This window comes from Cannabis sativa, chromosome 2 (genome assembly GCF_029168945.1).
Source record: "Cannabis sativa cultivar Pink pepper isolate KNU-18-1 chromosome 2, ASM2916894v1, whole genome shotgun sequence".
Lineage (NCBI taxonomy): Eukaryota > Viridiplantae > Streptophyta > Magnoliopsida > Rosales > Cannabaceae > Cannabis > Cannabis sativa.
Genome location: NC_083602.1, coordinates 44,573,129 through 44,598,531, shown reverse-complemented (window position 1 = coordinate 44,598,531; position 25,403 = coordinate 44,573,129).

The window sequence follows — 25,403 nt, the reverse complement described above, 5'->3', positions numbered from 1 at the left end:
GATCTAATCTGATCTTTTAGCTTAACATGAAATAAAACAAATTACTGACATAAGAAACTGTACTTTAAAGTGGTCACCCGTCCTGAGTACTTTGTTTCTTTTATCGAAACCTTTGAGCGTAGTCTGTCCAGAAGGCCATTCACTTAAAAGCAAATGTTGATTTAGTACTTAAAGTGGTCATCTGACCTGGTACTTTATTGGTAGTATTTTCTTAAATGTTCACCATTCCAATACCGTGGTACTAGAATGAGTTGCATTTTTTCATCATACTTACCTAACTTGTATGCTCCGGAGTCGAGAACTTCGACCACTTGATATGGTCCTTCCCAGTTAGGTCCAAGTACACCTGCCGTACTGTCATTGGTGTACCCTTCTCAGGACCATATCTCCCACGAAGAATTTCTGAGCCTTCACTTGTTTGTTGAAATACCGAGCGACTTTTTGTTGATGGGCCATCAACTTTAAGTTTGCAGTTGCTCATTTTTCTTCGATTTCATCAAGTGATTCTGCAAGGAGTATGTGATTGGTACCTTGATCGTACGTCAATCTTCTGTGGGAAGGTGGCTGGAGTTTGACGGGCAGCATAGCTTCATAACCGTACGCCATTACGAATGGTGTTTGTCCGGTTGTCGTTTTTTCAGTTGTACGGTATGACCATAAGACTTCAGGAAGCTCTTCTGGCCAAATTCCTTTGGCATCTTCAAGTTTTTTCTTTAGTGTATCCTTCAAGGTTTTGTTGACTGCCTCAACTTGACCATTTGCCTGAGGATGCGCCACTGGAGAGAAACTTTTGATGATACCATGGTTTGCACAGAAATCACTAAACGATTGGCTGTCGAACTGCTTGCCATTATCTGAGACTATTTTGTACGGTAGTCTGAACCGGCATATTATGCTCTTCACAATAAATTTTTAAACTTTCTTTGATGTGATGGTTGCGAGTGGTTCGACCTCAGTCCACTTGGTAAAGTAATCAACTGCTACCACTGCATACTGCACTCCACCTTTACCTTTAGGTAATTGTCCGATCAGGTCAATCCCCCAAATGGCAAAGGCCTACGGACTTTGCATATGTGTTAACTCGTTGGGTGGACCTCTTGGTATCTTTGAAAATCTCTAGCATTTGTCACACTTCTTAACATAGGCTTTTGAATCTTTAATCATTGTCGGCCAGAAGTAACCTTGCCATAGAATATTCTTGGATAAGCTTTCTCCAGCGGCATGATTTCCACAGAATTCGTCGTGTACTTCGGATAGGAGCCGTGCAGCTTCTTCTTGAGTGACACATCTGAGCAATGGCGTCGAGAATCCTCTTCTGTACATGACTCCTTCTACTATGATGTACCGTGCAGCTTTCCTTCTAATTTACCGAGCTTCATTTCGGTTATTTGGGAGTTTCTTAGACTCGAGGTAGGCCGCTATTGGTGTCATCCAGTTTGGGGATGTATCAATCATTTTGATTTCTTCCGTGCTAGTGATGGTTGGCTCCTTGAGGAGCTTGATAGGAACCAGGTTTGCCTTCTCACTTACATTGCTGCTTGCCAATTGAGCTAACGCGTCTGCAGTTGTATTTTCTTCTCTTGGAATTTGTTTGAGACCGTAGCTTTTGAATTGTGCGAGAAGATCATTTATTTTGCTCAGATATGCTATCATCTTTTCTCCTGGAGCTTCATATTCTCCGGATACATGATTTACCACCAGTTGTGAATCACTGCAGATTTCGATGTGTTCGGCCTTCATCTCTTGGGCTAGTCTTAGCCCAGTGATTAGAGCTTCGTACTCGGCTTCGTTGTTAGATGCTTTGAATCTGAACTTGACTGCAGCATCCAGGTGTTGCCCCCCAGGCGTGACAAGGGCAATTCCTGCACCAGATAGTTGATCTGTAGCCGACCCATCCACATGTAGTTTCCAGGTCGGTTTGTCCTCATTGTGACTTGGCTGAGGTATTTGTACCGGCTAAGGGTTGCTTTCTGGTATGCTTTCTTTTTTGCCTCTGCATTCTACCATAAAGTCTGCCAAGGCTTGGCCTTTGATTGATGTTCGGTTTGGAAACTGATTTCGTACTGGCCAAACTCTACCGCCCACTTGAGTAGCCGTCCAGAAGCATCTGGTTTTTGCAGTATTTTGCGTAGTGGTTGGTCGGTATACACCCGAATAGGATGAGCTTGGAAATAAGGCCTCAACTTCCTTGTTGCTAAAATGAGGCAGTAGGCGAGTTTTTCTATTAACGGATATCGGCCCTCGACCTCAATGAGTCTTTTACTGTTGTAATAGACTGGGTGCTGTATATCATTCTCTTGTCTAATTAGCACGGTAGTCACGGCATGTTCCGTAACAGCTAAGTATATTCCCAGTTCCTCACTGTCCAGAGGTTTTGAGAGTACGGGAGGTTTTGCAAGTTGTGCCTTTAGCCCTTGGAAAGCCTTTTCACACTCCTCTGTCCACTCGAACTGCTTGTTTCCTCGCAGGATGTTCAAGAATAAGACACACTTGTCTGTTGATTTTGAAACGAATCTGCTGAGCGCGGCGATCCGACCAGTTAAGTTTTGTACTTCTTTGGTTTTTGTTGGCGAGTTCATATCCAGGAGGGCTTGAATATTTTCTAGATTAGCTTCAATTCCTCGGGCATTGACGATGAAGCCTATAAATTTTCCCGAGCTGACTCTGAATGAACACTTTAAGGGATTTAGTTTCACGTTGTATTTTTTGAGGACTTTGAAGCATTCGTCCAGGTCGTCTATGTGCCCCCCAACCTTTCTAGATTTTACGAGCATATTATCCACGTATACTTCCATATTTCGCCTGATCTGATCTTTAAACATTTTGTTTACCAATCTTTGGTACGTAGCCCCAACATTTTTTAGACCAAACAGCATGACTTTGTAGCAATAGAGACCCATATCTGTTCGGAAACTTGTATGTTGTTGGTCTGGTGGATGCATTTTGATTTGATTGTAGCCTGAGTAAGCATCCATGAAGCTTAATATTTTGTGCCCTGCTGTTGCATCTACAAGCTGATTGATTCTTGGAAGTGGAAAACAGTCTTTGGGGCACACCCTATTGAGGTCTGTGAAATCAATACCGACTCACCATTTCTTGATCGGCTTGGGCACTACTACGGGATTTGCGACCCAAGCTTGGTAAAAAGCTTCAATTATGAAGTTGTTGTTGCGCAGCTTTTCAACTTCATCCTTCAGGGCTACTACTCGTTCTTTGTCCAACAGTCTTCGTTTTTGTTGAACTGGTCGGAAGTTGGGATCGATATTCAAAACATGTGAAATAATAGAAGGATCGATTCTGACCATATCCGCATGTGACTAGGCGAAAAATGTCTAGGTTTGCTCTCAGAAATTTATCAATTCTGATTTTACTTCGAGCAACAAACCTTTTCTGATCTTTAGCTTTCTGGTCGAGATATCTGGATCGATTTCGATCTCTTCTAATTCTTCTACAGGTCCAACATAGCTGCTTGGGTCCCCAAGTCGAGGATCAACATCTTCATCATCGCCTTGGGAAGTTCCCTACTTGGAAATGTTTTTTCCGTTGTCTGTGCTCTGGCTGGAGGATACTTCCTTCTTCACCTTGGCCACCGCAAGGTTATAACATTCCCGTGCAGACTGCTTGTTTCCTCCCATACACCATACCCCATTCTTTGTTGAGAACTTCAGGCACGAGTGAAATATTAATGTGACAGCCTTTAAGTCATACAAGGCTGGCTGGCCAAGCATTACGTTAAAAGCTGAAGGAACATTCAATATTAAGAACTATGCCATGATAGTCATGCTCGTCGGAGCTTGTCCAACAGTTAGGGGTAGACGGATTTGTCCTAGAGGTGCAACTCCTTGACTGGAGAAACCATAGACAGGCTGGAGGCATGGGGTTAGATCCTTGAGTTGGAGTCCCATCTTTTCGTAAGCAGTCTTGAACAAAACGTTGGAAGAGGCACCATTATCGATCATGGTTCTAGCTACCATTCTCTTGGCTATCTGGACTTCCACGACCAGTGGGTCGTTGTGCGGAAATCTAATTTTGACAGCGTCTTCATCGTTGAAGGTTATGGTCGGCTCTCCTTCTTGTGGAACTTTGGGCTTCCTTTCTTCCAGGCCAGGATGACTTCTTCTTGCTTGTGCTGCACTGTTCGAGCATACCTCTCTTGAGCTTTCCTTGAATCTCCAGCAATGTGAGGGCCTTCAACAATGACTTCCAGATGTCCATCTACTAGTGGAGGTAGAAAAACTTGGTTGTTGTTGTTCCTCTGACCTTGCTCGGTCTTAACATACTTTTCTAGGTGCGGATTGTTTTTCCTTATTAGGAATTCAATTTCTCGCTTCAAGCTGTAGCATTCATTAATGTCGTGGCCATAGTCTCCGTGGAATCGACAAAACTTTGTCATGTCCCTTTTGTTGGCATATTTCTTCATGGGCCTGGGCTTCTTATACGGGGCTAGCGACTGAGTTGCCATGTATACACTCTCTATATCTTCAGTCAAAATAGTGAACACAGTGTATTTGGCATGATTCTCCAGGGGAGGCTATTCAGATTTGCCAGTAAACTTTCCTTTCTGTCCATTCCCTTGCTTGTGGTTGTTACTGGAGCGCTTACCACCTGAGCTTGAATTGTTTGGGTATTGGGGAAGTTGGGCGGATGTCCAGTGGAATGAGCCTTTGACTTGCCAGGCCTTTGTTCACCTTCCGCTCGTTGGATAGCTTCTTCGAGCTTGATGAAGCCTTCGGCTCGGTCAAGGAAATCACTCATTGAATCTACTGGCCCGTTCTTTCTTATATCCTTCCAGAGTTCACCGAGGACTTCGATGCCCCCCAGTATTGCGGATAACTTTCCATCCTCAGTTACCCGTGAAACTTTGGTTGGCTCCATCATGAATCTGTTGATGTATGCCCGGAGTGGCTCGGCTGGTCGTTGCTTAACTCTGACCAAGTCTCCCAAATGCAATGGGAGTTGGCACGAGGAGGAGAATTGTGCATGGAATTCCAAAGAGAAGGTTTTCCATGAACTAAACTTTCCTGGAGCCAACTTGAAATACTATTGCTGAGCAGCTTCTGATTGAGTTGCAGGGAAGATTCTGCAGCATACATCTCCTCGTACCCCTTGCAAATCCATTTGCATTTCGAAGTACTTGAGATGGGAAAGGGGATCTTCTCTCCCCGTGTACATTTTCCACATCGGCATTTTGAACTTGTGGGGCAGTGGCATGAATATCTCCCACGAAGAATTTCTGAGCCTTCACTTGTTTGTTGAAATATCGAGCTACTTTTTGTTGATGGGCCATCAATTTTAAGTTTCCACTGGCTTGTCTTTCATCAAGTGATTCTGCTAGGAGTACGTGCTTGGTATCTTGATTGTTCATCAATCTTCTATGGGAAGGTGGCTCGAGTTCTACAGGTAGCATAGCTTCATAACCGTACGCCATTGCGAATGGTATCTGTCCGGTTACTGTTTTCTCAGTTGTGCGACATGACCATAGAACTTCAGGAAGCTCTTCTGGCCAGTTTCCTTTGGCAGCTCCGAGTTTTTTCTTCAATGTATCCTTCAAGGTCTTGTTGATTGCTTCAACTTGACCATTTGCGGAGAAACTTTTGATGATGCCATGGGTTGCACAAAAGTCAGTAAAGGATTGGCTGTCGAGCCGGCAGATTATGTTCTTCACAATAAAGTCTTGAACTTTCTTTGATGTAATGGTTGCGAGTGGTTCGACTTCCGTCCACTTGGTGAAGTAATCAACCGCTACCACTGCGTACTGCACTCCTCTTTTGCCCTTGTGTAATTGTTCGATCAGGTCAATTCCCCAAATGGCGAAGGGCCACGGGCTTTGCATCTGAGTCAGCTCATTAGGTGGAGCTCTAGGTATCTTTGAAAATCTCTGGCATTTGTTTCACTTCTTAACGTAGGCTTTTGAATCTTCAATCATTGTTGGCCAGAAGTAACCTTACCTTAGAATTTTCTTAGATGAGCTTTGTCCGGCGACATGATTTCCACAAAACCCGTCGTGCACTTCAGATAGGAGCCGTGCAGCTTCTTCTCGAGTAACACATCTGAGCAATGGCATCAAGAATCCTCTTCTGTACATAATTCCCTCTACTATGATATACCGTGCAACTTTCCATCTCATTTTTTGAGCTTCATTTCAATTATTTGGGAGTTTCCCAGAGTTGCGGTAGGCTGCTATTTATGTCATCCAGTTTGGGGAAGTATCGATCATTTCGATTTCTTTCGTGCCAGTGATGCTAGGTTCTTCGAGGAACTTAATCGGAATCAAGTTTGCCTTATCACTTACATTATTGCTAGCCAATCGAGCTAACGCGTTTGCAGTTGTATTTTCTTCCCTTGGAATTTGTCTGAGACCATAGCTTTTGAATTGTGCGAGCAGATCATGTATTTTGCTCAGATATGCTATCATCTTTTCTTCCCGAGCTTCGTATTCTCCGGATACATGATTCACCACCAGCTGTGAATCACTGCAGATTTCAATGTGTTCGGCTTTCATCTCCCGGGCTAGCTTTAGCCCATCAATTAGTGATTCATACTCGGCTTCAATGTTAGATGCTTTGAATCCAAACTTGACTGCAACGTGCAGGTATTGCCCCCAGGTGTGACAAGGGAAATTCTTGCACCAAATAACTGATCTGTAGCTGACCCATCCACATGTAGTTTCCAGGCCGGCTTATCTTCACTGTTACTTGGCTGAGGTGTTTGTACCGGCTCGGGGTTGCTTTCTGGTATGCTTTCTTTCTTGCCCGTGCATTCTACCACAAAGTCTACTAAAGCTTGGCCTTTGATTGGTGTTCGGTGTTGGAAAATGATTTCATACTGGCCCAACTCTACCGCCCACTTGAGTAGCCGTCCAGAAGCATCTGGCTTTTGCAATATTTGGCGTAATGGTTGGTCGGTGTATACCCGAACAGGATGAGCTTGGAAATAAGCCCTTAACTTTCTTGTTGCTAGAATAAGGCAGGATGCAAGCTTTTCTATTAATGGATACCGGCCCTCGGCCTTGATAAGTCTTTTACTGATGTAATAGACTGGGTGTTGTACGCTATTCACCTCTTTGATTAGCACGACGCTTACGGCATGTTCCATGACAGCTAAGTATTTTCCAAGTTCTTCTCCGTCTAGAGGTTTTGAGAGTACAGGAGGTTTTGCGAGTTGTGCTTTTAGCTCTTGGAAAGCTTTTTCACATTCGTCTGTCCACTCGAACTGCTTGTTTCCTCGCAAGATGTTGAAGAATGGGACACACTTATCTATTGATTTTGAAACAAATCTGCTGAGCGCGCCGATCTCACCAGTCAAGCTTTGCACTTCTTTTGTTTTTGTTGGCGAGTTCATATCCAGGAGGGCTTGAATCTTCTCCGGATTGGCTTCAATTCCTCGGGCATTGACGATGAAGCCTAGAAACTTTCCCGAGCTGACTCCAAAGGAACACTTTGAGGGATTTAGTTTCATATTGTATTTTTTAAGAACTTTGAGGCATTCATCCAGGTCGTCTATGTGCCCCCCAGCCTTTCTGGATTTGACGAGCATATCATCCATGTACACTTCCATATTTTGTCCGATCTGGTCTTTAAACATTTTGTTTACCAATCTTTGGTATGTAGCTCCAGCATTTTTGAGACCAAACGGCATTACTTTGTAGCAATATAGACCGATATCTGTTCAGAAACCTGTATGTTCTTGGTCTGGTGGATGCATTTTGATCTGATTGTAGCCTGAGTAAGCGTCCATGAAGCTTAATATTACATGCCCTACTGTTGCATCTACGAGCTGATTGATCCTTGGTAGTGGAAAACAGTCTTTGGGGCATGCTTTGTTGAGGTCTGTGAAGTCAATACAGACTCGCCATTTCTTGTTCGGCTTGGGTACCAATATGGGATTTGCAACCCAAGCTGGGTAGAAAGCTATTATAAAATTGTTGTTGCGCAGCTTTTCTACTTCTTCCCTCAGGGCTACTGCTCGTTCTTTGTCCAGTAACCTTCAGTTTTGTTGGACTGGCCGGAAATTCGGATCAATATTCAGGACGTGCAAAATAATAGAAGGATCAATCCTAAGCATATCCGCATGTGACCAGGCAAAAACGTCTACGTTTGCTCTCAAAAATTTTATCAATTCTTATTTTACATAAGGCAACAAACCCTTTCCGATCTTTAGCTTTCTGGTCGGGATATCTGGATTGATCTCGATCTCTTGTAACTCTTCCAGAGGTCCAACATTGCTGCTTGGGTCCCCAAGTCGAGGATCCACATCTTCATCCCCTCCTTGGGAAATTCCCTACTTGGGAATGCTTTTCCCCTTGTTTGTGCTCTGGTTGTAGAATACTTCCTTATTAGCCTTGGCCACTACAAGGTTATAACATTCCCGAGCAGACTGCTGGTTTCCTCTCAGACACCCTACCCCATTCTTTGTTGGAAACTTCAGACATGAGTGGAATATTGATGTGACAGCTTTTAAGTCATACAAGGCCGGTCGTGCCTAGCATTACGTTAAAAGCTGAAGGAACATCTAATATCAGGAACTGTGCCATGATAGTCATGCTCGTCGGAGCTTGCCCAACTGTGAGGGGTAGGCGAATTTGTCCTAGAGGTGCAACTCCTTGACCGGAGAAACCATAGACAGGCTGGAGGCATGGGGTTAGATCCTTGAGTTGGAATCCCATCTTCTCATAAGTAGTTTTGAACAAGATATTGGAAGAGGCTCCATTTTCTATCATGGTTCTGGCTACCATTGTGTTGGCTATCTGGACTTCCACGGGCAGTGGGTCATTGTGCGAAAATTTAATTTTGACAGTGTCTTCATCGTTGAAGGTTATGGTCGGTTCTCCTGCTCGTGGAACTTTGGGCCTCCTTTCTTCCACGGCAAGGATAACTTCTTCTTGTTCGTGCTGCGCTGTTCGGGCATACCTCTCCCGAGCTTTGCCCGAATCTCTAGCAATATGCAAGCCTCCAATGATGACTTGGAGATGCCCATCTACCGGTGGAGGTAGTAACTCTTGATTATTGTCATTCCTTTGACCCTGATCGGTGTTGACATACTTCTGCAAGTGTGTGTTGTTTTTCCTTATTAGGAATTCAATTTCCCGCTTCAGATTCTAGCATTCATTAGTGTCATGGCCATAGTCTCCGTGGAACCGACAAAACTTTGTCATGTCCCTTTTTCTAGCATCTTTCTTCATGGGCCTGGGCTTCTTATATGGGGCCAGCGACTGAGTTGCCATGTAAATACTTTCTGCATCTTCAGTCAAGATAATGAACGCGGTGTACTTTTTTTGATTTTCCCGGGGAGCTTGTTCAGATTTGCCGGTGAATTTTCCCTTTTTCCCATTCCCTTGCCTTTGGTTGTTGTTGGAACGCTTACCACCTGAGCTTGAATTATTTAGGTAATGGGGAAGTTGGGCGGATGTTCCAGTAAAAGGAGCCTTTGACTTGCCAGGCTTTTGCTCACCTTCCGCTCCTTGAATGGCTTCTTCGAGCTTAATGAAGCCCTCGGCACAGTCAAGAAAATAACTCATTGAGTCTACCGGCCCGTTCTTCCTTATATCCTTCCAAAGTTCACCGAGGACTTCGATGCCCGCAGTATCGCGGATAACTTTCCATCTTCAGTTACCCATGAAACTTTGGTCGCCTCCGTCATGAATCTGTTGATGTATGACCGGAGAGGCTCGCCTGGTCATTGCTTAACTTCGACCAAGTCTCCTAGATGCAATGGGAGTTGGCGTGAGGAGGAGAATTATGCATGGAATTCCGAAGAGAAGGCTTTCCATGAACTAAACTTTCTAGGGGCCAACTTGAAATACCATTGTTGAGCGGCGTCTGACAGAGTAGCAGGAAATATTCTGTAACACATTTCCCCTCGTACTCCTTGCAAATCCATTTGCATTTCGAAATACTTGAGGTGGGAGAGAGGATCTTCTCTCCCTGTGTACATCTTCCATGTTGGCATTTTAAACTTGTGGGGCAGTGCCAGGAGATTGATCTCGGGAGAGAAAGGCGTACCTCGTGCTCGGTCTAACTCAAGATCATTGTTTTTCTGTCCAGCCATGCCATGGAACATATTTTTCAGCTCGTTTAGCTGTGCCTGTACGGCTCGGCTAACTTGCTCGGCATTCTGGTCAACTTGAATCACGTCTGCATCTTTTTGAGCGGGAATTTGAGCACGAGCTCTGGGCTGAACGATCATCGTGACATTTTGATTGTCTACTCCTCTCCTTCTATTCAGATCATTCCTTAGGCCATGAGTCGCCCCCAACCTTTCGAATACAAAAGCACCTGGCTATTTTAGCGATTGATTTGCTTGGTTGACGGGTGGGATGGCACCATTGATCTGGTTGGAACCATCAGGTATGATCTCTCCTAATGAATTACTAGACAAGGTCTGCCCGCCTACTTCTTGGCCCACAAGTGGAACTCGTGACTGGGGATTGGGCGGCTGACCATTTGTAGTCTGGGAAGTATTCATCGTTGGATCTTCGTCCGTCTCACCCAGGGGAATGACATTCGGAGGTTGTTGACCTACAGTTTGGTAGGATTTTCGTATCAGCACCGTAGCTTACCGACTACGATTTTCAATCTCTGTATGATGAGCCCTTAATGCCTCCATCTCTCTATCTCTCCACTCAGCAAACATACACCTTTGTTCTTCGAACGCGAGATTTACAGCAGCGCGGAGTTCTTCCTAATCATGATGTTGTTAGGTTTTGTGCCCTAAATAAAACCCATTTCAATATAATCAGATTTACTTTTTAATAAAGATCGGAAATAACATTTAATGTTGCATGGTTCACATGATTTATTTCATGATTATATACATATAATGTATGAATTCTATTTAAGTCCAGAACTTATGAATTTGTTAATGATTATAGTGTTGTCAGCACAGTGGAATATAATCTTAATTATATGTTCGAAAGTTTATTTGTTGATGTGTTAGTTCACTGGATTTAGACTAGCGTGATATAATCAGCGATACATATTCTTACACCTTGGATAAGTGTTATGTCATTTCCAGGGCATTGGCAAAGTTTACCAGTATCGGATGTATGGAGTACACATCAGAAGGGACCGATATTGAACTTTGATTAGATTTGTTAAAATTTACCGTAATACCTATTCAATTCAATATCACATGTTGATCCTAGATCAAATGATCTTAATCCTGATATGGTTAGGTTCGATCTTAAGAGTATTATACATGTTCTTTGATTTGTTAGTTAATCCTACTTTTGAGCAGTCAGGGTGATACGTACATTTTGGGAACATGGTAGTATAATTAAGTAGGAGCGCTAACATAAATATGGAGTCTATAACTTCTATAGGAATTTAGAAGTGAAACGATGCTATCCTTCGAGCTTGGCTAAACAGAGATAAATGGTTGAGATCTCATTTCACTTCGCTGAAATATAATTTATACGGAGCTAAGTGTTTTAAGGATAAAATACATTGAAGGTGTAACGGTAATTTAGTTCCTATTCAATGTAGATCATCTGTTAGAGGGTCATTAATAAAATTAGGATTATAACAATGGATAATTAATAACAATCTATATCGTGGAACATATAGAGCGTTGTATATGACTGAGAGTGCAATTCCAAGTTCTAAGTGTGGATTCAATAAGGAATTAATAAGTTAGGGAATTTACTTGGTAAATTCGGTTTGACTTATTGGAAGCTCGGTTATATAGGCCCATGGTCCCCATACTAGTTGAGACCATACTTCTTGTAAGACTCAGTTAATTGATTTTAATTAATCAATTATAATTCGAAAGTTAGACTATGTCTAATTTATGAATTTTCACTAAGCAAGGGCAAAATTGTGAAGAAAAGAGATTCTAGGTTTATTTATTAATTAAGAGACTTTATATGTCTAAATTAATAAATATATTAAATGACAATATTATTTAATAATTAATTTTTAGTTATTAAATAATTAGAATTGGCATTTAAATGGTTAAATTGGAAAATTTGTATTTTTGAGAAAATGGAATTGAAAAATGACAAAATGGCAAAATTACAAAGTGATGCCCATTATCCTTGTTACGGCTAGCCACTATGCAAGTAATTACCATTTATATTTTCATTATTTTAATGCCATGCAATTCTAACCTAAACCTAGCTGGCTTTCTACAAATAGAAAGTGATGGCTTCAGGAAACTATGACATGCATATTATTCCTTCAGAGAAAATAGCCTAGCCGCCACTTTCCCTTCTCTTTTCTTCTTCATATTGTTCAGCCTTGAGTGAATGAGTGAGTGCCCACACACATCAAATGGTATCTCAATCATAGTATGGAAGATTGTGTAGAATCCAAACAAGAACGAGAATCAACATCAAAGGAATGAGAGAAAGAGATCCAGGTTCAGATCTTGGTGATGCTCTGCTACAGAAAGGAATCAAGGGCTAGAGATCTGAACGGAAAGAGTCATTATATTCCGCTGCACCCAATGTAAGGTTTCCTAAACTTTATATGTGTTTATTTCATTGTTTTAGTATTCATATTACGATGTTAATGAAACATACATGGTAGTAAATCTAGATCATGGTAAAATATTTCCAACATGAAATATGAATTAAAACGATGTTTTGTGTTGATTTGGATGGTTTCATGTAATTTATGTGTTAAATGATGAATGCATGTGTTGTACAGAATCTTTTTCCATGATAAAATATTTTTTCTGTTTTTGAAAATATTTTATTTGGATTCCTTTTGAAAAATTAAGCAATTTTGTTTTTTACGGAACTCGATTCCGATAAAAATTGAGAAATTTATGAATTTTGGAAAATGGGACTCCATGGCTGTCGAGTGGGTGCATCGTTGTGCACCAGGCACTCACACAACCTGGGATCCGCCCGCGTGCACTCAGACTGAAGCCGTGCATCATGCCCACGATCCCTTGCTGCCTGCCCAGCCAGATCCTGCCAGCATCAAGGTTTCTCGGCGTCTCCTCCTCTGTCCGCGCGCGCCCGAGGCTGCATGAAGCCTTCCTGGGCTGCACGTGCAGCCTCTTGGCAAGCCTACACTCCAAACCCGATTTTGTGGGATTTTTTTCCAAAATTTGATTCTTTCTGATTTTAAAACCCTAAATTTAAAATAAAATATTATTTTTTAAATATATTTGAACTTAAATATCATATTTTAATTAATAATTTTTATTTTTAGTAATTATTATTAATCATGGTATTTTGAGGTTTAAATTTAAAAATTGATTATTTTATTTTTTAAATTATGGTCAGATTTAAAAATTTATTAACTTCTTTAATATTTATATATTATTTAATTATAAAATTAGATATTTTGATATTTAACATATTTCAAATAAAAATATAAAGTTATCTTTTATTTGAAATATGATATTAAAATTATCTTATATGACAAATTAAATAATTAATAAATTTGAAATTAACCTAGATATTATTATAGATATTCTAACCATAATATTTTCCATTTCAAAAATTTGTTATTTTGTTAAATATTTAATTATTTATAAATTATAAGTTTTAAAAATGATATCTTACTATTTTATATCATTTTTTTTACTTATTAGATATTTATAAATTATATTTTAAATATTTTAATAACTTAGATATTTTTGTAGAAATTTGAATATTGCTTATTTTGAGATATTTTGACATACAATTATGGTAATTATTATTTATTTATTATTTTCTTAAAATAATAACTATCTAACCATATCTATTTTAAAATTAGTTTATTTTATTAAATTAAAAGATTTGAAAGTGATATATTGAAGATTCTTTCTTTCAAATCACTGATCTTATTTGATATTTAATTTAATTTGATAAAAATAATTCAAATAAACATAGATATTTTAAATTTAAATTTTGAGATTTTTAAGGTTTGTTTTAACAACCCTAAATTTTCAAAATTTAGTTGGTTAGTATAAGAATAATAATTTAATTATATTAATATCTTATTTTCACATTTGTGGACAATGTTTGTTTAATTTTATATTGTTTATTCAAAACTTTTTTAAAAAAAACTTATTATTTATTTGATCTAAATTGCTATGATTAACTTGTTGACAGATCCAATAATCTGATTTTAATCATAGTCCAATTGTCAATAGATCTTATAAATAATTTGTAACAGGTAAATTTTATACTTCTTTCATCTTTGTAAACCTAGTAACATGATAGGGCCCATCCAAATCATTTGACCTGTGTGAGCCTATATGTTTGCTATTGGGCTTAGATGCATATAGGAAGCCCATTTCAGTTTTACTAAGTAAATGGACTAGGTTGCTAAAATAAATTTTGACATTAGTAAATTTATTTAGGCCCAATTATTTTCGGGCTTATTCAATGAATAACGATTGTTTATTTAAAGGTTACATTCCTCTCTTTTGGGCCTTGTGTGAGAGTTGTGGCCAATAGAAGTGGGTACGACATACTGAACCCAGCTCCCCCTCACATGAACTACCCCAATTGTGAAGGCCCATTTGCCTTATTTAAATAATTGTATTAGGTTAATTATATTAGTCTAACCTAATTAAAATTGAATTAGCAACATAATTAACTTTCAAAATATATAATTTTTTTTTCATTTTAATATTTTAAAGTTAATTTTAGAAAAACACTTAGTTAATGATATATATTCTAGATAGTTATTTCTAGTACTAATTATATTTTCTAATATTTAATTAGGAAAATATCATAGATTGTGAAATTAATTGTTTAATAATTAATTTTGGTACAATCTAAGTTAAGTATATTTTTCCTAGTATTAAACTAGAATTAATAATTAAGTTTTCTCTATACTTAATTATTTATTTCTTGAATTTAATACATTTAATTAAATTGAAAATTCAATATCTAAGTTGATATTCATCATGATACTTAAATATTTGAAATTATTTCTTATATATTTAATTAAATAGGAAAATTATATTTTTTGCTGTAAATTAATTTTGGGCCAACATTAAATTAGAATAATTTTTCCAGAATTTATTTTTATTTTATTTTAAAGCATTTTTTCGAAAATAGTATTCTTAAATACTTTAATTTTTCGAAATACAATGTATATTTATAGAAAATTAAATTTGAGTTGTAAATTAATATAAATTAATTTTGTAACAACTTAAATTGAATATTTTTCTAAATATTTATTGGAAATTATTACTAAGATGGAAATAATTCATGTTATTTTCATATCCACCTAAGTATAATTTTATAAATGTTAAATTAAAATTTATATTTAGAATTTTTTATTCTAAATTAGAAATTTCAATTAAATAAATATATATTTAAAATAAATTGATTAAAATAAATATTAGAAGAAAGAACACTTTAAAATAATGAGCTTTATTATTATTAGGATATTCGATATCCATTGTTGGTTTTACATAGCTATTGTTTTAGTGAGTAATCCTCCCTAATGGAGGAACGTTCATTAGCAAGTTAGCACCGTTTAATCTCGAAAGATAAGTATTTTTGTAATTTTTTTATATAGTATTGATCACGCTAATGATGGTGACTGTATAAGACTTGCAAGAGTATGAAACAATGGTGGAAGCTCATAAGATAGAATAGCCTTGACTCTCGCCTAAACGGGACAACGCTTGATTCCAATCTTGATCGAATAAAAGGTTGCTAGAATGTTTATCATTTTAGATGAGCTAACAACTCTATTCAATGGATGGTATCACTGACTCTCGCCTAAACGGGACACTGATATCCGTTTGTTGAAGACCTTGGAAATTATTTAGGATTGTATGTTTTAGTATTTTCACTTGCCATTCCTACTTGCTATGTGTTTAATAATTTCTGAATTGTGTATGAATTTATATTGAACCATGTTATTTTTTGTTATTAAATTGTAGTTTAATTTCGAATCTTCATTGTTGGTCTAACTTGGTTTTTTGTTCTAATGGGACAAATCCCTAATGGATTGTCAACCATTAGACAAACATAATAGTGTTAGATCTCGAAAGATAAATATTGTAAATGCAACATCTAGCTATTCATCAATTGATGACACCTTAGACTAGTATTTACAATATGAAACAAGAAGATTGTATAAATAAGATTACTTTGACTCTCGCTAATCGGAGCATCGTTGGATTCTTATTTGAATACGAAATTATCCTAATTCCTCTTAGCTTATTCATTTCGAATTAGCTCAATAACATATCATTAGATGAATGGTCTATAAATCATTTCATGTCATTTTATATTTTCTCTTAAGAAATTAAATGACGCATATGATTATATTCTCGAAATTCTATCACAAAATGATATAAATCCTCAATCTTATAAATTTCCTACTTGTATGGGCAAATCAGACTTAGAGTTAAATTAGTAGTGGTGGTCCAAGAAAGAATTACTTATGTATATTTGGTATAAATTAATGTCTTTGACTTTAAATTTTAGATTCCAAATAATTTTTTTTAAACCAGTACAGTTTCACTTTCACAAGTGTTTAATAACCATTTTCTATCAATGGATTCAAACTGTATGTTAGTAAGGAATATGAGTTTAGTATTCTTTGACCAGAATCCACTTGCACTATTCTAAGAACTCATTGATGTAACTAAACCTAAGTCATCAAAAGATACAACCACATTTTTTATAAATCTATGGCATTTGTATCTTGTTCATAGTGGTTTTGACAAGATCATTCTCTGCAAAGAGTTAATATGCCTATATCCACTGAATGTAAGTTCATCTCATTCGCAGATGGATGTACATTGAGGGGTGGATATGAATTTTCGTCATATTCTTAAAATGATTACTCTAGATTTTACCTTATGCAAAAGAAATTTGAAATGTTTGAAAAATTTCATGAATTTCTAGCAATGGTGAAAAACCATTAAGGTAAGTGGTTAAAGATCTTACGAACTGATAGGGGTGGAGAAATAGTTAGTAGATATGCAGTTCAAAGATCATTAACTTGATTTTTTGAATTATATCCAAACTTACCTCCCTAGAAATTCAATTTTCATATTGATGATTAGTTGCTAGTCGTTGCCTAAGTCCTTCTATGGTAATACAATTTCAGAATGATGCAATGGTTGTGTACTTAGTGTAAACAATTACTAGATTCATGGATGACCTAATCGAAATCTTAAGAAAAGCTAGAACTGTTAACCATGGTTTGCATGCTTGTTAGCTATTCTAAGTGATTAGGGGTGGACCATCCCATAGTCATTAGATAAGAAAGTGTTTGTTTAAACAAATACTACTTTTCTAAGAAAATGACTAAGTCTGAAAATAAAATAGCAAATAAAGGAGATATTTTTTTTCTTGATTCCAAAAGTGTTATATCATCTTATTCTTTGCAAGATGATCCCACTGCCTCTGTTGTTCTGACACAACCGAAGATGTCAATACCATGTAGTTTTCTTAGACATAATTCACGGTACCTTGTCGTAGTGGGAGGGTTTCAAGGAACTCACTCTTCTTATGACTTGGAAGACAATAGTGATTAAAATCCATTGTGAGTTTAAACAAGTAATGGACTGTCAAAATAAGAAACTAAGAAGAAAATCCAAGAAAACTATGGTTTAATCCATTCACATGGAGTATATTAAAGTTTTCTATTAACAAGGACATAAAAGGAAATTTTAGTTTATAAGTCTATTCAATGGACTTAACAAAATTTCATGTTCCTAGTGTTATAGGTTTGAGTTTATCTAAACCTATGGCTTATGGTATACATGGTTAATTACTTACTCTAGTGCAAGCAGTTTACTTTAGTAAGATGCTGAAGCATTTTCTTTTCTAATGGCAATCTGTAGAAGCTTCTCAACTTCTAGACATAGATTTTATTTATCTAAGGAAAAGTCTCAACTATTCGAGAAAGGATAAAGCCATGAAAGAGTTTCTTAAATCAACTGTGAGAGGTTTCAGTGATGCTTTAGTATGCCTTAGACCAGACACCTGTTATTGAGTGTGAGTAATGAGTAGGTGTCAGATTAATCAAAGAAAGGAACATTAGAAGACAATCAAGTAAATCTTAAGATTAAGAAGAGGAACTATATGTTAGTCGATAATGGTGTGTTTAAAACTCTTAGACTACACCTCATCAGATTTCTAGACTTGCCTTTGTGCTAGAAAGTCTGCTGATAAAATGGTGATTACTCTGGGGGTGGAGTAGTGATTTTGGAGAAGTGTAACAACCTATCTGAAGTCTCTTAGTCTACCAGATTGAAACACCCTGTAATATCCCAGAAAATAAATAATATTTAAATGGACATATTTTATTAAATATGTAATTACTTGGAAAATGAAGTAGGATTATGATCTTACTTAGGTAAATTGTTGAGAAATTATTTAATGAAATACGTTATTTTGGGCCCGGTAATTGTGGAAATTTAGCTATGTGGTTAGCAATGTCACGACATTAAATGAAAGAATTATTTTGAGAATATCCCGGATTAAGTTAGAATTTTATTAGAATGTCGGATTGGGGAATTAGTAAAATTACCAAAATGCCCCTAGGGTTTCTTTTAAAAAAAAAAATTTATTTACTTGTGAGAGGGGTAAAGTAGGAATTCAAGAAAATATTTTTTTGACTTTTCTTTTCTTTTCTTTGCTGCTGCCTTTTGTTATAAAAAGGAAGGAAATTTTTTAAAAAAAAAAAAAGAAATCAAAGCATTTTAAAAAGGAAGAAAAGCTTCCTTCCAAGACAAGTAACCAAATTTTCTCAACCTTCTTCTCTTCTTCCTTCGAGCAAACTGAACCAGCCTCTAGAGGGATTGTTTTGCTTCAGCCAACATCAATTTTCAGAGCTAAACTCCATCTCCAAGTTAACCTTGCACCCTAGGTAAGTTCATCCTTTTAGTTTTGGTGTTTTCTTAGGTTTTCAAGCTAGGTTTTGTTACTTTTTTGAAAATTTTCAAAGCTGTAGGTTTAGTGAAGGTGTAGGTTTGTTATCCAAGTTAAATAAGGTCTGTTAATGCATGTTTGGATTGAATTCATGGCTGTTGGGATTGATTGGTGAGTGAGAAAGCTAAAAGAAACTTGATTTCTTCACTTGAGTGTGTGATTTCAAGCTAGAGATTGAACCATTGTGTTTTGCAGCTTAGGTTATGTCATATGTATGTTAATAAACTGTTCTGGAAAGTTTGGATAGGTTTGGAGGGGTTTTGGTTCGATTTTGGTGAAAAGGAACTTTTGTTCTGGTACGCGAGAAGCCGGTCGACGGAGGGGTTCGGTATACGGAACCGGTCGGCCGGTTACTGCAGGGGAGAATTTCTTCGGGTTTGTTTTATGTTCAGTTTTGACCCGGGGAGTTGTGTACTATCTGTTTTAAATTAAATATGGGATGCTTGACCTAAATTAGGGTTGTTGGGAGTTAGGTTACATTTGATTTCTAAATTAGGGTTTTAATCCGGAATATTATGTTAAGGTATTTATTGTGTTTCAATTGTCGTGACATAGGACCGGGATTGCCTAGCTTGTTTTTCCACCCAGGTCGGCCATATTCTTGACTTCTGAATTAAGGTAAGAAAAGTGGTAAGCACCGTATGTGGTTAAAAATCAATGAATGAATGGAGGTGATTTTGATTATTAACATGATGTTGATTAAAGCTTATTAAGCCTAGGTTATTACCTAGGGTTGGAAACGGTTATTACCGTTATGAGTAATTACTCATGAAACCGCGGTTAGGTTTCTTACTTATCGTTTGCGTTATCGGGCAACGATAGTGACATATTCAGCTCGTATGTAACGAGTGGTAAAAGTGGTACTTTATTAAGTACCAGGAATGTATGATGTTTAAGGAAATGCTTATTATTATCGAATAGTGAGTAAACATAATGGCATGAGAATAAGTTGTTAATCATTTTCTTTCAATTATTGTTTTAGTCACTTTCTTCTGAGTCTCGTGACTCAACCGGTGCTTTACGGTGCAGGTAAAGGAAAAGCTAAAGTCGAACAACCATGAGTTATGGTCACAGCAGCAATGTACATACCAGCCGCAGGCAGCCCAGTTTACAGGATGCTCTATTTTGATTGTATTTTGGAAAATATAAAGTTTATGTTATAAAATACTTTGAAACCAGTTTGTAAATATTTTGGAAACAGGGGGACCCCATAAATCATGTTACTTATCTTTTGTTAAACAATTTTAAGGTTGAGTTTTAACTATCAAAATTTTAATTACCCACACTTTTAGTATAATTACATCTTATATAATTATTGGTATTTTAAATAAAGTGCACACACGTGGCGTCCCTGTTGGACAGGGTGTTACAACATGGTATCAGAGCGCCAAGGTTTTTAGATCCTGAAGACTGGTTTGATATGTACATTGGCTGCAAGGACCTGATCGACTCATGGTTTAGTAAGTTTTAAGTTAAAAGATAGCTTGTTAATTTTTCGATTACCCGATTATCTGAATTATGTCGATATCAGAATGTTGTGGGAAGGATTATAATATATGGAAATACTTATCAGTATTGTTATTACTTGGAATGTGATCGCAGGTGTATAGTTATGCACCCAAGGCGGACTGGTAGGGGTGCCCGCGAGCTAGCTGGGCTCAGGGCTGCCGGTGAGGGAGAGAACCCTTTACCACCACCTAATTGGGAACAGTTATATGCTGCTATGCAAGAAACTATTCGGCAGCAAGGTGAACAAATCAGAGAATTAAGAGAGCAGCGAGCTCGGCTCGCTCTAAATGCGAATCCGATCCTCCGGCACCTTTAGTAGTGCCACCGGATGCAGGAAATCGTTTGGAACCATTATATGAACGGTTCAGAAAGCAGAACCCGCCAGTGTTTGAGGGTGGTGCTGATCCACTCAAAGCAGAGCAATGGATGAGTATGATAACATCCATTTTCGATTTTATGCGAGTTGAAGATAATGACCGGGTCAGGTGTGCTACCTATATGCTACGAGATGATGCCCGTATTTGGTGGGAGATTGTATCTCAGGGCCATGATACGAATAATATGACACAGGGAAACTTTTCGGGCCTTATTTTTTGAGAAGTATTATAACGAGTCTATTAAGGCGGCAAAGGCGGAAGAGTTTATACGGTTAACTCGGGGTAGTATGAGCCGTGACGAGTATGCTACTAAGTTTGATCGACTGGCAAAGTTTGCCTCAGATGAGGTGGCTACTGAAGCTGCTAGAAAAGCCAAGTTTATTCGGGGGCTGGATGAACACATCGCCCGGGATGTGATTGTTGCTTCTAAACAACCGGGGGTTGCCCGAACTTATGCTCAGATAGTTGAGTTGGCTTTAGTTTACCGAGGGTGCAGAGGGCTCAGATACGAAAGAAAAATATTGCCAGAAGAGATTCATGGAAACAATCAGCAGGTGCTGGTTCGGGTAGGGGTACTGATCTTGGTGACCGCAGGAAAAGACCTAGTGAAACATCAGCAGCAGGCCCAAACAAAAGATTCCAGGGTAACCAAGGTTTCCGTCGTAGTGGGAATGAAAACTGGCGGACTTTTCCTGAATGTCCGAGGTGTAAAAGGCATCACACAGGCGAGTGTCGGGCTAGGGCTGTTTCCACTTTGTGGAATGGTGGGTCATATGAAGAGAAATTGCCCACAATTGCTACGGTTAGAGCAAAAGAAGGATGATACACCCGCTCCTGCTCGAGTGTTTGCCCTGACTCAAGCTGAGGCTGATGCTGGTCCTTCTACTGTGACAGGTCAGCTTTCTGTTGCTGGTACTTTATTGACTGTATTAATTGATTACGGTGCGACGCATTCTTATATTTCAAGTAGAATAATTGAGCATTTGAATAAACCTAGTGATGTGCTTTCTAGAGGTTTTGGAACCTTGTTGCCTACCGGGGAGTTGGTTATCTCCGGCAGGTGGGTTCGATCCCTTCCGGTGTTTGTGGAAGGAAGAGAGTTATCGATTGATACCGATAGAATTAAATGCGGAGGATTTTGATGTTATTTTGGGGATGGATTGGCTTGCTAAATACAACGCCACCATTGATTGTAAAAGAAAGATGGTAACTTTTCAGCCTGAGGGCGAGGACCCTTTTGTATTTGTGGGTAAGATGCAAGGATCTCGGATTCCCTTAATTTCAGCCCTTAAGGCAAGGGATTTGTTGTGTGAGGGGTGCATTGGTTTCTTAGCAAGTGTTGTGGATATTTCCAGGGAACCACTAGCGGGACCGGAGCATGTCCCAGTGGTTCGAGAATTTATGGATGTGTTCCCAGAAGAGTTGCCAGGGTTGCCACCAAAACGTGAAATTGATTTTGAGATTGATTTAATACCGTGGAGCCGAGCACCGTATCGAAAGCTCCCTATGGGATGGCACTGCGGTAGCTGAAAGAGCTAAAAGTTCAATTACAGGGGATGATGGATTTAAAATTCACTAGACCTAGCACTTCACCTTGGGGTGCACCAGTTTTGTTTGTGAAAAAGAAAGATGGAACATTACGAATGTGTATAGATTATCGGGAGTTAAACAAATTAACAGTGAAGAACAAGTACCCTCTGCCAAGAATAGATGATTTATTTGATCAGTTGCAGGGTAAAACTGTCTTTTCTAAGATTGATCTTCGATCTGGTTATCACCAACTGAGGATTAGAGAGGAGGATATTCCCAAGACAGCTTTTCGGACCGGTATGGTCATTATGAATTCTTGGTAATGTCCTTCGGATTAACAAATGCCCGGCGGCATTTATGGATTTGATGAACCGAGTGTTCAAAGATTTTACGGATGATTTTGTTATTGTCTTTATCGATGATATTCTAATTTATTCAGACTCGGAAGAGACTCACGAAAGACATCTTCGAATGGTATTACAACGTCTCAGGGAGCATAAGTTGTATGCCAAATTTAAGAAATGTGAATTTTGGTTACCTCAGGTGAGTTTCTTGGGGCATGTGGTGAGTAAAGATGGTATTTTAGTGGATCCAGTAAAGATTGAAGCAGTGCGTGACTGGCCTCGACCTAAGTCAGCAACTGAAGTTAGAAGTTCTTGGGGTTTGCAGGATATTACCGAAGATTTGTTGAGGGCTTTGCAAAGATTTCTACGCCTTTAGCGAGTTGACCCGAAAGAATTGTAAGTTTGTTTGGACTGACAAGTGTGAAGGTAGTTTCCAGGAATTGAAGCAAAGGTTGATTACCGCTCCTGTGCTAACCTTACCAAAAGGTGACGAAAAGTTTGTGATTTATTGTGATGCGTCCAAACAAGGGTTAGGTTGTGTTCTTATGCAATCAGGGAAAGTGATTGCTTATGCATCCAGGCAATTGAAGGAGTATGAGCAACGATATCCTACCCATGATATTGAATTAGCAGCGGTTGTCTTTGCACTAAAAGTTTGGCGTCACTATCTGTACGGTGAGAAGTGTGAAATTTATACAGATCACAAAAGCCTCAAGTACTTTTTCACTCAGAAGGATTTAAATATGAGACAACGACGATGGTTAGAACTGGTCAAGGATTATGACTGCGAGATTCTCTACCACCCTGGTAAAGCAAATGTGGTAGCGGATGCTCTAAGTCGGAAAGGACCAGGGCAAGTTTGTGAACTAAAGGAAATTTCAGCCAAGTTGGCTGAGGATATGACGAGAGCGGGAATTGAATTTGTAATTGGAAAACTTGCTAATATCACCATACAATCTAATCTGTTGGAAAGAATTAGAGTAGCCCAACAAGGTGACCTTGAGCTACAGGGACATAAGGAGAAGTTAGAGGCTGGATTGGCAAGAGACTTTTCATGTTTATCTGATGGGTTGTTGCGATACAAAAACAGAGATACGTATGTAGGTTGACAAAGAAATCAGACAAGAGATCCTTGATGAATCTCATACCACACCGTACTCCTTACACCCGGGAACAACCAAGATGTATCATGATGTAAAAGCTTTATACTGGTGGCCGGGTATGAAGAGGGATATTGTTGAATATGTGTCGAAATGTTTAACCTGTCAACAAATTAAAGCAGAACACCAAAGGCCGGCAGGTTTGCTTCAACCCCTAAAGATTCCTGAATGGAAATGGGAAGACATCACCATGGATTTTGTGGTGGGATTACCCAGAACAGTAGGGTATTATGATTCTATTTGGGTGATAGTGGATCGATATACGAAGTCTGCTCACTTTCTCCCGGTGAGGACAACGTATACAGTGGATCAATATGCTGATTTGTATATTAAAGAGATAGTTCGACTTCATGGTGCCCCAAAGTCGATAGTTTCAGATCGAGATCCAAAATTTACATCCAAATTCTGGGAAAGTTTACAGCAAGCAATGGGCACTAAGTTGAAATTCAGTACAGCTTTTCATCCTCAAACCGATGGTCAATCTGAAAGAACTATCCAGATACTTGAGGATATGTTGAGGGCATGTATAATGGACTTTGAAGGTTCTTGGAACAAGTACCTACCTCTAATTGAGTTTTCTTATAACAATAGTTATCAGAGTACCATTGGCATGGCTCCGTATGAAATGCTTTATGGAAGGAAATGTCGATCACCTATTCACTGGGATGAGGCTGGTGAACGTAGGTATCTTGGACCTGAAGCTGTCCAAAGAACGAGCGAGGCTATTGAGAAGATTCGAGCTCGTATGCTTGCTTCCCAAAGTAGACAGAAAAGCTACGCGAATCCAAAGCGTAGAGATGTTGAATTCCAAGTTGGGGATTTTGTTTTTCTTCGGGTGTCCCCAATGAAGGGAATTCGAAGGTTTGGGAAGAAGGGAAAGTTGAGTCCCAGATTTATTGGTCCATTTGAGATTCTTGAGAAAGTAGGTCAGGTAGCTTATCGGTTGGCTCTACCTCCTGCCTTATCTGGGGTTCATAATGTGTTTCATGTCTCGATGCTTCGGAAATATGTATCTTATACAACTCATATCTTAAGTTATGAAGACATTGAGCTTCAAACCGACCTGTCATATGAAGAACAACCAGTACAGATCTTAGACAGGAAAGAAAAGGTGTTGCGAAACAAGACTATTCCACTAGTCAAAGTGTTGTGGCGGAATAGCAAAGTTGAAGAAGCGACTTGGGAATTAGAGTCGCAGATGCGGGAGTTGTATCCCGAGCTTTTCAGGTAAATTTCGAGGACGAAATTCCTATAAGTGGGGGATAGTTGTAATATCCCAGAAAATAAATAATATTTAAATGGACATATTTTATTAAATATGTAATTACTTGGAAAATGAAGTAGGATTATGATCTTACTTAGGTAAATTGTTGAGAAATTATTTAATGAAATACGTTATTTTGGGCCCGGTAATTGTGGAAATTTAGCTATGTGGTTAGCAATGTCACGACATTAAATGAAAGAATTATTTTGAGAATATCCCGGATTAAGTTAGAATTTTATTAGAATGTCGGATTGGGGAATTAGTAAAATTACCAAAATGCCCCTAGGGTTTCTTTTAAAAAAAAAAAATTTATTTACTTGTGAGAGGGGTAAAGTAGGAATTCAAGAAAATATTTTTTTGACTTTTCTTTTC